This window comes from Salmo salar, chromosome 11, assembly GCF_965601325.2.
Source record: "Salmo salar chromosome 11, fSalSal1, whole genome shotgun sequence".
Lineage (NCBI taxonomy): Eukaryota > Metazoa > Chordata > Actinopteri > Salmoniformes > Salmonidae > Salmo > Salmo salar.
The window spans coordinates 31,577,501-31,591,348 of record NC_138301.1 but is presented as its reverse complement, the minus strand read 5'-3'; the positions used below and the strand labels follow the sequence as shown (position 1 = coordinate 31,591,348).

At 41.6% G+C, this 13,848-nt stretch overlaps 1 protein-coding gene across 3 annotated transcripts in view; it reads right to left on the bottom strand.

Moving 5' to 3' along the window:
- LOC106562413 (talin-2) overlaps positions 1-13,848 on the bottom strand; it is a 120,634-nt gene that overhangs the window by 79,560 nt on the left and 27,226 nt on the right. For 2 of the 3 annotated variants that reach the window (XM_082957851.1, XM_082957853.1), the window contains exon 2: positions 220-267. The exons of the other annotated variant lie outside the window; for it this stretch is intronic. The gene's annotated coding sequence lies outside the window, so the exon portion shown is untranslated. The remainder of the gene's footprint in view (positions 1-219; positions 268-13,848) is intronic. 3 annotated transcript variants of the gene reach the window in all.

Here is a 13,848-nt window from a genome sequence, read left to right as displayed (position 1 = left end):
ATAATATATGCCACTTTGTGGCTTTACAAGTCTGGAAACATAAATAACTACCCTTTTAAGTAGATTCTTTGCAAATGTGTGGAGATGGAGACGCCATTTAATGAAAGGTGTTGGCCGAAGCCATATAAAGGTATGAACCATGTTTCTGAAGCTTTGGTTAACAGTAGGAGCAGTGGATTTCAAAACAATCTCCATAATCTCGAGCACATTGAGTCTTACCTTATCGCTGCGTGTCATGAAGCCTAGGATATCTGCAGATATTCACAACTGAAAAAACAAGAGAATTCATGAGCTAATGTGAACAGCACAACACATAACAGATTAATGTATCCCACATACAGTGCATTTGGAAAGTATTCAGACCCCTTGACTCTGCCACATTTTCTTTTGTTAAAAACTTTTAAAAAATTTATGAAATTGATTTTCCCCCTCAATCTACAGTCGTGGCCAAACATTGAGAATGACACAAATATTAATTTTCACAAAGTCTGCTGCCTCAGTTTGTATGATGGCAATTTGCATATAGTCCAGAATTAGAGGTCAACCGATTAAATCGGAATGGCCGATTAATTGGGTCCAATTTCAAATTTTCATAACAATCGGAAATCTGTATTTTGGACGCCGATTTGGCCGATTTTTTTTATTTGTATTTTTTAGACCTTTATTTAACTAGGCAAGTCAGTTAAGAACACATTCTTATTTTCAATGACGGCCTAGGAACGGTGGGTTAACTGCCTTGTTCAGGGGCAGAACGACAGATTTTTACCTTGTCAGCTCGGGGATTCAATCTTGCAACCTTACGACGCTCTAACGCTCTAACCACCTGCTTTACATTGCACTCCATGAGGAGCCTGCCTGTTAGGCGAATGCAGTAAGAAGCCAAGGTAAGTTGCTAGCTAGCATTAAACTTATCTTATAAAAACAATCAATCAATCATAATCACTAGTTAACTACACATGGTTGATGATATTACTAGTTTATCTAGCCTGCCCTGGGTTGCATATAATCGCTTAGGTACACATTGCTCCAACCATAAACATCAATGCCTTTCTTAAAATAAATACACAAGAATATATTTTTAAACCTGCATATTTAGTTAATATTGCCTGCTAACATGAATTTCTTATAACTAGGGAAAATGTGTCACTTCTCTTGCAAACAGAGCCAGGGTATATGCAGCAGTTTGGGCTGCCTGGCTCGTTGCGAACTGTGAAGACTATTTCATCCTAACAAAGACAGCCGACTTCGCCAAACGGGGGATGATTTAACAAAAGCACATTTGCGAAAAAAGCACAATCGTTGCACAACTGTACCTAACCATAAACATCAACGCCTTTCTTAAAATCAATACACAGAAGTATATATTTTTAAACCTGCATATTTAGCTAAAAGAAATCCAGGTTTGCAGGCAATATTAACCAGGTGAAATTGTGTCATTTTGCGTTCATTGCACGCAGAGTCAGGGTATGTGCAACAGTTTGGGCCGCCTGGCTCACTGCGAACTAATCTGCCAGAATTTTACGTAATTATGACATAACATTGAAGGTTGTACAATGTAACAGGAATATTTAGACTTAGGGATGCCACCCGTTAGATAAAATACGGAACGGTTCTGTATTTCACTGACAGGAAAAAAGTTTTGTTTTCGAGATGATAGTTTCCGGATTTGACCATATTAATGACCTAAGGCTCGTATTTCTGTGTGTTATTATGTTATAATTAAGTCTATGATTTGATAGAACAGTCTGACTGAGCGATGGTAGGCAGCAGCAGGCTCGTAAGCGTTCATTCAAACAGCACTTTTGTGCGTTTGCCAGCAGCCCTTCGCAATGCATTGCGCTGTTTATGACTTCAAGCCTGTCAACTCCCAAGATTAGGCTGGTGTAACCGATGTGAAATGGCTAGCTAGTTAGCCGGGTGCGCGTTAATAGCGTTTCAAATGTCACTCGCTCAGACTTGGAGTAGTTTTTCCCCTTACTCTACATGGGTAACGCTGCTTCGAGGGTGGCTGTTGTCGATGTGTTCCTGGTTCGAGCTCAGGTAGAAGCGAGGAGAGGGACGGAAGCTATACTGTTACACTGGCAATACTGAAGTGCCTATAAGAACATCTAATAGTCAAAGCTATATGAAATACAAATCGTATAGAGAGAAATAGTCCTATAATATCTACAACCTCAAACTTCTTACCTGGGAATATTGAAGACTCATGTTAAAAGGAACCACCAGCTTTCATATGTTCTCATGTTCTGAGCAAGGAACTTAAACGTTAGCTTTTTTACATGGCAGATATTGCACTTTTACGTTCTTCTCCAACACTTTGTTTTTGCATTATTTAAACCAAATTGAACATGTTTCATTATTTATTTGAGGCTAAATTGATGTTATTGATGTATTATATTAAGTTAAAATAAGTGTTCATTCAGTATTGTTGAAATTGTCATTATTACCCCCAAAAATACAAAAATAATAATAAAAAAAACGGCTGATTAATCGTAATCGGCTTTTTTGGTCCTCCAATAATCGGTATCGGTGTTGAAAAATCTTAATCGGTCGACCTCTATCCAGAATGTTATGAATTGTGATCACATGCATTGCAATACATTGCAAAGTCCCTCTTTGCCATGCAAATGAACTGAATCCCCAAAAACATTTCCACTGCATTTCAGCCCTGCCACAAAAGGAAAAGCTGACATGCCAGTGATTCTCTCGTTAACACAGGTGTGAGTGTTGACGAGGACAAGGCTGGAGATCACTCTCATGCTGATTAAGTTCGAACAGACTGGAAGCTTCAAAAGGAGGATGGTGCTTGGAATCATTCTTCTTCCTCTGTCAAACATGGTTACCTGGCAGGAAACACGTGCCGTCATCATTGCTTTGCACAAAAGGGCTTCAGAGGCAAGGATATAAGATTGCACCTAAATCAACCATTTACCTAAATCAACCATTTATCAGATCATCAAGAACTTCAAGGAGAGCGGTTCAACTGTTGTGAAGAAGGCTTCAGGGCGCCCAAGAAAGTCCAGCAAGCGCCAGGACCGTCTCCTAAAGTTGATGAAGCTGCGTGATCGGGGCACCACCAGTACAGAGCTTGCTCAAGAATGGCAGCAGGCAGGCAGGTGAGTGCATCTGCACGCATAGTGATGCGAAGACTTGGAGGATGGCCTGGTCTCAAGAAGGGCAGCAAAGACGCCACTTCTCTCCAGGAAAAACATCAGGGACAGACTGATATTCTGCAAAAGGTACAGGGATTGGACTGCTGAGGACTGGGGAAAAGTCATTTTCTCTGATGAATCCCCTTTCCGATTGTTTGGGGCATCCGGAAAAAAGCTTGTCCAGAGAAGACAAGGTGAGCGCTACCATCAGTCCTGTGTCATGCCAACAGTAAAGCATCCTGAGACCATTCATGTGTGGGGTTGCTTCTCAGCTAAGGGAGTGGGCTCACTCACAATTTTGCCTAAGAACACAGCCATGAATAAAGAATGGTACCAACACATCCTCCAAGAGCAACTTCTCCCAACCATCCAGGAACAGTTTGGTGACGAACAATGCCTTTTCCAGCATGATGGAGCACCTTGCCATAAGGCAAAAGTGATAACTAAATGGCTCGGGGAACAAAACATCAATATTTTGGGTCCATGGCCAGGAAACTCCCCAGACCTTAATCCCATTGAGAACTTGTGGTCAATCCTCAAGAGGTGGGTGGACAAACAGAAACCCACAAATTCTGACAAACTCCAAGCATTGATTATGCAAGAATGAGCTGCCATCAGTCAGGATGTGGCCCAGAAGTTAATTGACAGCATGCCAGGGCGGATTGCAGAGGTCTTGAAAAAGAAGGGTCAACACTGCAAATATTGTCCAATCAATTGAATTTACCACAGGTGGACTACATTCAAGTTACAGAAACATCTCAAAGATGATCAATGGAAACAGGATGCATCTGAGCTCAATTTCGAGTCTCTCAGCAAAGGGTCTGAATACTTAAGGAATGTTTTTTTATTTTATAAATTGGCAAACATTTCAAAAAGCTGTTTTTGCTTTGTCATTATAGGGTATTGTGTGTAAATTGATGAGGATTTTATTTGATCAATTTCAGAATAAGGCTGTAACGTAACAAAATGTGGAAAAAGTCAAGGGGTCTGACTATTTTCAGCAGCGTCACTAATAGTGTCAGCAGCTTCACTAAACTAGAGCAGTATTATCCCATAGAGATTCTACTATGAAGCAGAATGCTTACAACTAGATATTTATTGGCCCTGATATTCGCAGTAGGCCATATGCCATTCTTTAATAGGCAGTGCTTGAGAATGAACACACTGCTCAACATGTCGGATAATTATCCATCAGCTAACCATCAGGACATTATGACTGGTTAAATGAATGAGCATTACTTAATAGGAATCAAGCCTCAGTCACCACAAGACAGCATAAGTTGAAAAGCAGAAACAAAGAGCATGATAGTGATTTCATATAACACAAGATCATACTCAAATGTCAGTTTTCAAGGATAGCACGAGGACCAAAGAAACAAATTCAGGAGGAAGAGTATGAGGAGGTCAAATCAAACTGCTGCATTCAGCTGAAAGATGGACAGTAACTGATATGTTGGGAATTTGATCACCTACTTACTCATCATTCCTTCTACTGTACACCTCAGCTTTTAACCCTTTGGGGGTTAGCCACCACAACCTGAAACACTGCTGATGTGTGGATTTTAACACTAGCACCAACAACCCAATCTTGAAAGTCAAATGTGCTCAATTCAAACATAACTGCCAGAGAGGCGGCCGGTGGGTCAGTTTTAGGTTTCTTCTGGTAACGGATCTACTGCACATCAGTCATTTCTGAAACTCCTCTGAGACGCAGTAAAAGATAGTCAGGCGACAAGAAGCCCAGTCACAGCAGGTGAGGACAGAAACGGTGGGAAAGAGCACCAACGTCAATATAGTGAGGAGGACATGAAATGGTCCTGCTTGTCAGATGGGATGTAGTGTACTCCAGCAACCTAGGCCTAATCAGACCCCTCCACATACTGTACAATTAACCATGGCTGCTTATGAAATGGCACCCCATTTCACTTTATAGTGCACTACTTCTTCTGGCTAATAAAGTAGTGCACAATAGACTATAGGGAATAGGGTTCCATTTCTGAAAATCAGCAGGAGCCATCACAGCCAGCATGTTATTCTCACTTACTAAAGGCTATGAATACCTGGAAAAGGAGAGAATGAGGTAATAATGAACTGATCAGCTCAGATGTCAGCCTCCAGCTAAATAAATGTTGTGAATAAGACTTACAGAGAGAGAAGAACCTTATGCACAGATGTGGGATGTTAATTTCATTTGAATTTGCTGTTGCAGGAAATTCAAACTTGTAGTGTATTTAAGGTTTAAAAAGGTTTCTAAAGTTTGTAACTTCCACTTTAAAATGTCAGACGTGATTTGCTGTAACTAAAAATGTATCAACCCCCACAAAAATTGCCATTAATTATAATACACATCTCCTGTTGCTGAAGGATTATTTTCAAACAGTGAGAAAATTGTCAAATTAATATCCTGCATCTGTACTACATGAAAGACACCTGCATTCCTGTCATTCTGTATTCTAAAGCCCCAGAGCTTTGGACATGAAAACTAAATTGTGCTTGATACAGCGTTCAAAACTCTACCCTGATGAAGTCTACAGAAATGTCTCTACCTTGGTACAGCTTACAGTACTAGCTGATTTTACTACATTGAACCAAATCCTGCTTTCAGAAAGTGCAAGGTAATGTTTGGTGGAAACACACCACCTCATTCCCTGGAGGGGTGTAGAGGTGGGGCACACAGGGCCATATCACCACTGCAATCTGTGGAGTAACAAGGCACAAGATGTGACTCCATTGTTGAGCTACATGTATCAACTATTTCCACCGTTTTTCATACAGCAAGGTGGACAGACTGAGGGCCCTGCAGACAATGTGGTGCCAGGGGAAACATACCGGCCAGCGGTGAACATTGCTTTTTAATAAAGCTGCACTTGATGGTATCCCAATTTAACACTATTCCCTGACCACTCCCATTCAGTTCAACAAGTCTGATTAACACCAGAACTGTTGGGCCTCGAGGAACCAGCTCCTTTTTATAACAACATTTTTTTTTAAATGCATTGTTCACATCCCCTCGCTCATCAACTCACCCCTTCTCCCCATCATACTTTACTTCATTTATTTCATCTGTTATACATGTGAAATTCTTGTTGGTATAGTTTAGGTTCATTTGAAGCAATTATCGTGGTGATCAACTGGGCACGACACCTTCAACTGTTGGGAGAAGGAGGGGAGCAGGCCCTAGTGTTGGGAGGAGGAATGGGGAAAATGTTATTCCAAACTTTATCCGCAATGTTCAATTCTATTTTGTTGCGACTCAAGCGATACCTCGGTCCATTCTACATGTAACTGCCAAAATAAAGGAAAAACTTCAGTAAATAAGGGATACAAAGTATATTGAAAGCATGGGGGTGCTTCCACACAGGAAGTTCCAGACAATTGTAGAATCTATGCCAAGGCACATTGAAGCTTGTCTGGCGGCTCGTGGTGGGCCAACGCCCTATAAAGACACCATGTTGGCGTTTCCTTTATTTTGGCAGTTACCTGTAGCAGCAGGCTACACAGACAATGGAACAGCTGGATAGGGGAAATGGCTCAAGTCACGCAAAAGGGAATGTAACTTTGCGGATAAAGTTTGGATTGACACAATTTAATGTGTACAACATCTAAAGAATTGCATCACTATACTGCAAGCTTTGCCATTTCTAAATGGACGTATTGGGCTGTTTTGGGAACCTTAGCTTTTTCAAGGCCCCCATACTACACAACGAGGATGAGGAAGTGATTTGCGGTAAGTTTCTCAAAAACATGAAATCAAAAGGTGTCATTTACATCAAAAAGAGATTTGGTTTTAAAAAATAACATCCTTTAAGATTCTAACAACGACTGTTATATAGACTTACAGTGCGCCTTCAGAAAGTATTCACACTCCTTTGTGAATAAATTTGGAAAGCAATATGTTTGGAACATCGAATCGCAATACATACAGAATCATGAGAATCGCAATTCATATCGTATCGGCACCTAAGTATTTTGAGGTCCCTAGTATTTCCCTGCCCTAGAGTGTTGCTACTCAGTGCTCACTGCGGCCCACTAATTGTCAGGGATACATCCCAAATGGCAGCCTATTCCCTATATGGTGCACTGCTTTTGACCAGAGCCCAATGAGCCCTGGTCAAAAGCAGTGCACTATATGGGAACAGAGTGCTATTTGAGACGCATTCCTGGTGTCTTCGGCCACCCTCCCCCATGCATCACAGCAGGCCCAGCTATGTAATTAGCTAAGTGGGGCCAATGGAATGTGGGTCTTAGTAAATGCAGGGGAGAGATTCACATGTGGCCAAAAGACTCATTGTCTGGGCCTACCACCTCTCACTACTTGCCCACCTGTGTAATATCAACCATAGGCTTGCTTTGCCAAACTCATGTGGGGTGAAGAGACGAGAATATATTAACCATATAACTCAGACAACGAAGCCTTTAGTCTGTAAGAAAGAATATTGTATCCTTCAAACAAAACAGAAATGATCCAAAAGTGAACTCGACTATGCATCCTTGTGAGGAATGGCAGTTGAGGAAACAGCAAGTTCTGCACTTCAATAGGCACAGAACACAGGAGCAGGATGTCAACCAGCTACATCACTGCTGGTTGCTTTCCACAACCATTAGACCAACTAATTATTGACTTATTTCATCCAAATAGTTTACCTGCTTCTTGTAGCAGACATTATAGAAAATGAACACTGGTCTCAAACAATCTCTCGTGCTAGTGAGTAGCCAGCTAATATTTCTATTTCAAGTTCAGCCAACTTGGATCTATTTGCTAGCTAACCAGGTATAACATTTGAATTGTTATGACCCAAACCCTTCTGTCCGTCTCCAACTGTTTAAACATCATGCTAGCCTGTCTACTTAGTTCAGATGTTGAAATCAAGTGGCCTACCTTATTCCTCTGAATGAGAAAGTTGGGAATTCCTTATAGAATTGTGTTTTGTGCTTATTGCACATTTATATAAACCCAGTAGACAGCTAGTATAAGAGTCCTTGGCTACAATGCTGCAAGCGGTACTGCAGTTCCTCACACGACAAACTGAACATTCATTTTCCAGAATCAATGTTCATTGATACTCCCATTTTAGTAGTGTCTGTTCTGAGCTCAATTTGAGGAGCTGAGACACACAAAAGGGATATCGTTAGAAAGGTTAATTTCCTCTATTACAGTGAAATTGTGTTTGACTAATTCTGTTGGACCAAACCTCAAATGCAAATAGCGAGTTGAAACCGCTTGTCAGATAGGAAGAAGTAATCTCTCATCTTTGTTGTTGGTTGTGGCAGGGGGAGGGGCTTGGGGTGTGTGTGTGTATATGTTTGTAAACAGAGAAGTAGAGGCGAAGCGAGAGGTTTCACTCTTGCCAAAATACACCCAATGCATTTCTTTGGGATTATTTTGGATGCAAGTGTCGCCTGCCTTCCTGCTTTTGGGACAACAAATCCCATTGCGGAGACATGAGCATCTCTGGTGTAAATGGGAAGGCGTACAGCACAGAAGGAGTGAAGAACACAATACCAAAAAGATTACATTAGAACAAGCGGACATAAACACAGAAGAAAATAAACGAGATTCTTGCCATAGGAATATCGCGCAAAAACATGAATTCAAATTAATTCAATATATCACCCAACCCTACACCAGCTACCCATACACCTCTCAGCAGCAGGAGAAACAAGCTCTTCATAGCTCAGTACCTCAGAGAATTCAGCAGTAGGAGAGATCAATGAACAGGACCCACAGAGACCAACACACTGAGAATTCCAGCACAAGATACCTTTCCTTTCGAGAAAGGATTGCTCATCTACAGTAAGCCTAGATAACCATCAATCTGAAACTAAAACCAGTTTACAAAATCTGCGGTTGTGAGGCCAGTTGGACGTACTGCCAAATGCTCTAAAACAACGGAGGTGGCTTATGGTAGAGAAATGAACATTCAATTCTCTGGCAACAGCTCTGGTGGACATTCCGCGAGATAGCATGACAACTGCACACTCCCTCAAAACTTGAGACATCTGTGGCATTGTGTTGTGTGACAAAACTGCACATTTTAGAGTGGCCTTTTATGGTCCCCAGCACATGGTGCACCTGTGTAATGATCATGCTGTTTAATCAGCTTTTTGATATGCCACAACTGTCAGGTAGATGGATTATCTTGGCAAAGGAGAAATGCTCACTAACAGGGATGTAAACAAATTGTGCACAAAAAGAGAAAAATAAGCTTTTTGTACATATGGAACATTTCAGGGATCTATTATTTCAGCTCTTGAAACATGGGACCAACACTTTACATGTTGTGTTTATATTTTTGTTCAGTGTAGTAGGTTTCACCTAGGTAGCCATTTCATGAACGTGATTTAATCCACTATATCACAGAGGCTTCTCTCAGGATAGTGCTGAATCTAGTGATAGAACAGTGTACCCAAAAACACAATGAAGTAATTTTATTGGTGCATTCCTGAAGCCTCAGGATTTCCTATACCATTTTTACTCTCACAGATCAGAGTGACTGTGGATGACACACACGGCATTGACCCTCTCAGTAAAACAGACATTATCCCCCAAGGTGAGAGGGGCATGCAAATGCCTCCAGCATGAGTCAAGGCCCATGCTATTGCTCGCTTTTTCTTGTGGTTGGTCAGCTCTTCTTCATTATCTACATGGCTCCCTATTCACAATATAGGCCACTACCTTTGACCAGAGCCCTATGGGCCCTGGGCAACAGTAGTGCACTATATGGGAATAGAGAGCCATTTGGGCCACATACAGTGGTTTTTAGAGTGTCCCAGGACATCTGTGGAGCAGCTGTTGCTATTGCTCCTCTTAGGGTGTCAGCAGGGCCCTGTGTATAGACAATATTTAATCATGGCTATGCAGTGTTTCCCCCTACATATTTTTTTTGCAGCGGTGGCTAAGGTCGCGGAAGGGAGGGGCATGCGGCCAATATTTTTTGAAAGACTGAAAAGGTAATTTCTGGTGACATCTTAGAAAGGATGTTCTACTCCAAGATGAATGAAAATCAGATGATTCCTCAGCCCTTCTCAGCCCCTCTCAGCCTTGATTCCTTAGCCCCTCTCAGCCTTGATCCTCAGATCTGCTCTCAATGCCGTGAATGGAAACAAACCTCCATTGAACTAGAGGGGACGTATGTAGAGCTGGGAATTGCCATAGACCTCACGATACAATACCATGATACTTGTGCCGATATGATATGTATTGAGATTTAAATCGATTCGATACAGTAATTTCATTGCGATTCAATGTTCCAAACATGTTGCTCACCATATGTCTGCTGCAAAGGGACAAGAGAGGGTCATGAGAACACACATTTTGATTAGTCATGCAAAAAAAAGCTCCCTGTGTGCTTTGGACTCTGACATGCCATAAAGGAAAACTGACAGAGTTTGATACACCGGACAGAGTTTATTGAGCAGCATCTCAGGCCTGTCATCAACACAACCATCAGCACTAGGGCCACAACAGCATCAGAGAGCAGACACAACACAGAACTGCAGATAGCAGCCGTCCAGAACAAAAACATCACAATGATTTAGGGAGAGCAAATAGGAGACACTGCCTTTCATTCTGCACACTTGGGATCAACTAATTCCATATCATTTGAGCTACTTCAAGACTTAAGGTGTGAGGTTGCGTGCTACGCCACTGCTTATAAGAATAACTAAATAAATCTAAGATGTTTCAAATAAATGATATCCAACTCAGGGCTCCAGCTATGCATTTGGTTTGCTAACTTCCTAGCTAAGATGTCAAGTTCAAGTTTCTTGGTTACAACAGAGACATTCAGTCTCCTCCTGGATCAAGATTCCGTTGCCCAAAAATTTTGTGTGTCCAAATTGTTATTTAAATTTCATTTTTTACCCCTTTTTATCCCCAATTTCGTGGTATCGAATTGGTAGTTACAGTCTTGTCCCATCGCTGCAACTCCCGTACGGACTCGGGAGAGGCGAAGGTCGAGAGCCGTGCGTCCTCCAAAACACAACCCAGCCGAGCCGCACTGCTTCTTGACAATGCCCTCTTAACCCGGAAGCCAGCCACACAAATGTGTCGGAGGAATGTGTCGGAGGAAACACCGTGCACCTGGCCCGCCACAGGAGTCGCTAGAGTGCGATGGGACAAGAACATCCCTGCCGGCCAAACCCTCCCCTTTTTTAATAGCACTCATCTTGCGCCTATCATTCCCTATACCTCCATCTCTCTCTCCCTATATCCGTCAGATGCTGGGGCCCCCAGAAGGATTACAGTAGTGTTCAGAGCTGCTGTAACTCAGACAGATGCTGAGGCCCCCAGAAGGATTACAGTAGTGTTCAGAGCTGCTGTAACTCAGACAGATGCTGAGGCCCCCAGAAGGATTACAGTAGTGTTCAGAGTTGCTGTAACTCAGACAGATGCTGGGGCGCCCCAGTGGTGGAGGTACCAGCTGCCAGGCATTAATGACATAGCAGAGCAGCTTGAGTTCAGCAGCAGTCAAACCTCTGGAATTCCACTTTCTTATTGCTGGATGGCTGACCAGAGTATGATAGACCCGCCTCATTCATACTCATCATAGCTGCTATGGGAAACAATATCAAGTAACAAAGTAGAGGTCTCTCTCCGGTAAAGACCTTAATGAACTTTCAGCACTGTGCTCAACATATAGCAGGTGGTATTATTACTAACAGAGGCTGTATTGCTCATTTGCTCTCTAGGCTTTGTCTAGAATGAGCACAATATTCTGTTTTCCTCTGAGTGAAAACAGACTAGTCAGAAAACTGCATGAATACTTTATCATGGAGACCACCATGTACTTAGAACAAACCAAATGGTTACAAGCAAAACCAATATGAGGTTGAAGTTTTTTTGTTTTATGCCTCCAAGGCTGCGTTTACACAGGCAGCCCAACTGATCTTTTTTTACCACGAATTGGTCTTTTGAACAATCACATTAGATCTTTTCACATCAGAACTTTTTCAGAGGTGATCTGATTGGTCAAAAAACTAATTAGTGGAGAGAGGGAAAAAAATCTGAATTGGGCTGGCTGTCTAAACGCAGTATGAAGAGTATAGTAGGATGACATCCTATTGGGTCTTTTGGTAAACAATAACTTTCGCTGAGACTGTTCAATTCTGCATTGATGGGTCTGGACCCAAAGCCACAAAGTAAACAACAGCTAATCACCAATGATAAGTCTAATCTCTTTAATAAATCAACTGTGGAGAGATAAGTGTGCTCTGTAATCCTCTCTATGGGAGTAAAAGCTGAGTGCAGGACTGCTGGTGTCAACAGTCTGTTTCATAGCCTACTACTACTACTACTGACAAAAAAAATAATAACTTAGTTAACCGAGAGTCGTCTGCTCGATTGGTCAACATTTTTAAACGTGTATTTTTTTCCCCTATATAGACACACCCTATGTGCATTAATAAAATCAACTATATGTAGGCTAATGAGCTTGTCTGACGCTTTATGCCAGGGTTCCCCAACTGGTGGCCCACAGGCCGAATTTCCCCGCAAGTGTTTTATTAGGCCAGCCAAGTTGAAAAAAAATAAATACAAAAAGGAAATCAAGTGATTTTAATTTGGGAAATCTGTTCAAGTATTTCCACGCATAATAGAGAGATACGTGATCATATACAAATATAAGCCAAGTTTGAAATGACTATGTTTTAGTCAAATATTATCTGTTTGGGCTTCTTGCGCTCAATTTGCAGTCTACAAATGATTAGTAATTATGTTCCGGCCCCCCGACCATCCGTCAGCCCGCGGCTGAATCTAGTTGATGATCCCTGCTTTAAGCACACTGTGATTAAATAATCAAGACAAATGACTCCAGGGAGCCAGAGATCAGGATAGCCTAACCAGAAGAAGAAAATAAAAACTGTTCCTGGCCCTCTTCCTCCTGCTGGCCTTTGCAGATTCTGTTGTTACGCTACACATGAGATCGGCTTCCATTTGTAGTGCCAATTTATCTACCGATCTGCGTGCCAGTTATGGCTTTTATATGCACATTTCCGCGGAACAGTTTAATTTATAATAAAGTTTTCGCATCTCAAAATCATTATCATGTGGTTAATCAAAATTCTAAAAGTAACTTATATTGCCAACTACGTAAAAATTGCCTACCGTAATTTCCGGACTATTAAGCGCACCTGAATATAAGCCGCACCCACTGAATAAAAAAAAAAAAAGAATATTTTGAACATAAATAAGCCGCACATGTCTAAGCCGCAGGTGCCTACCGGTACATTGAAACAAATGAACTTTACACAGGCTTTAACGAAACACGGCTTGTAAAAAAAAATAAAACATTTGCAGTAAGCTTTAGTTGTCTTCTTGCACTGAGTCAATTCCTCACGCTGCTCTTTCCAACGTCTTATCATCGACTCATTAAGACCAAGCTCCCGTGCAGCAGCTCTATTTCCTTTTCCAACAGCCAGATCAATCGCCTTCAATTTGAAAGCTGCATCATATGCATTTCTCCGTGTCTTTGCCATGATGAGGGTGACAAAATGACTACCGTAATCAGAATGATGGGAAGTTTGAGCGCGCTCGATTTAATCTAAACAGTAAACAAAAAAGTTGTTTGACCTTAACCCGTTCGGCAATTTCATTGGTCTAATGAAAGCTTCATGCCGCCAAAAAACTGAGCACGTCACAGAATGTGTTTTTTTGGAAGAAAAAAAATTTGAAAGCGGGACAAATCCATATATTAGT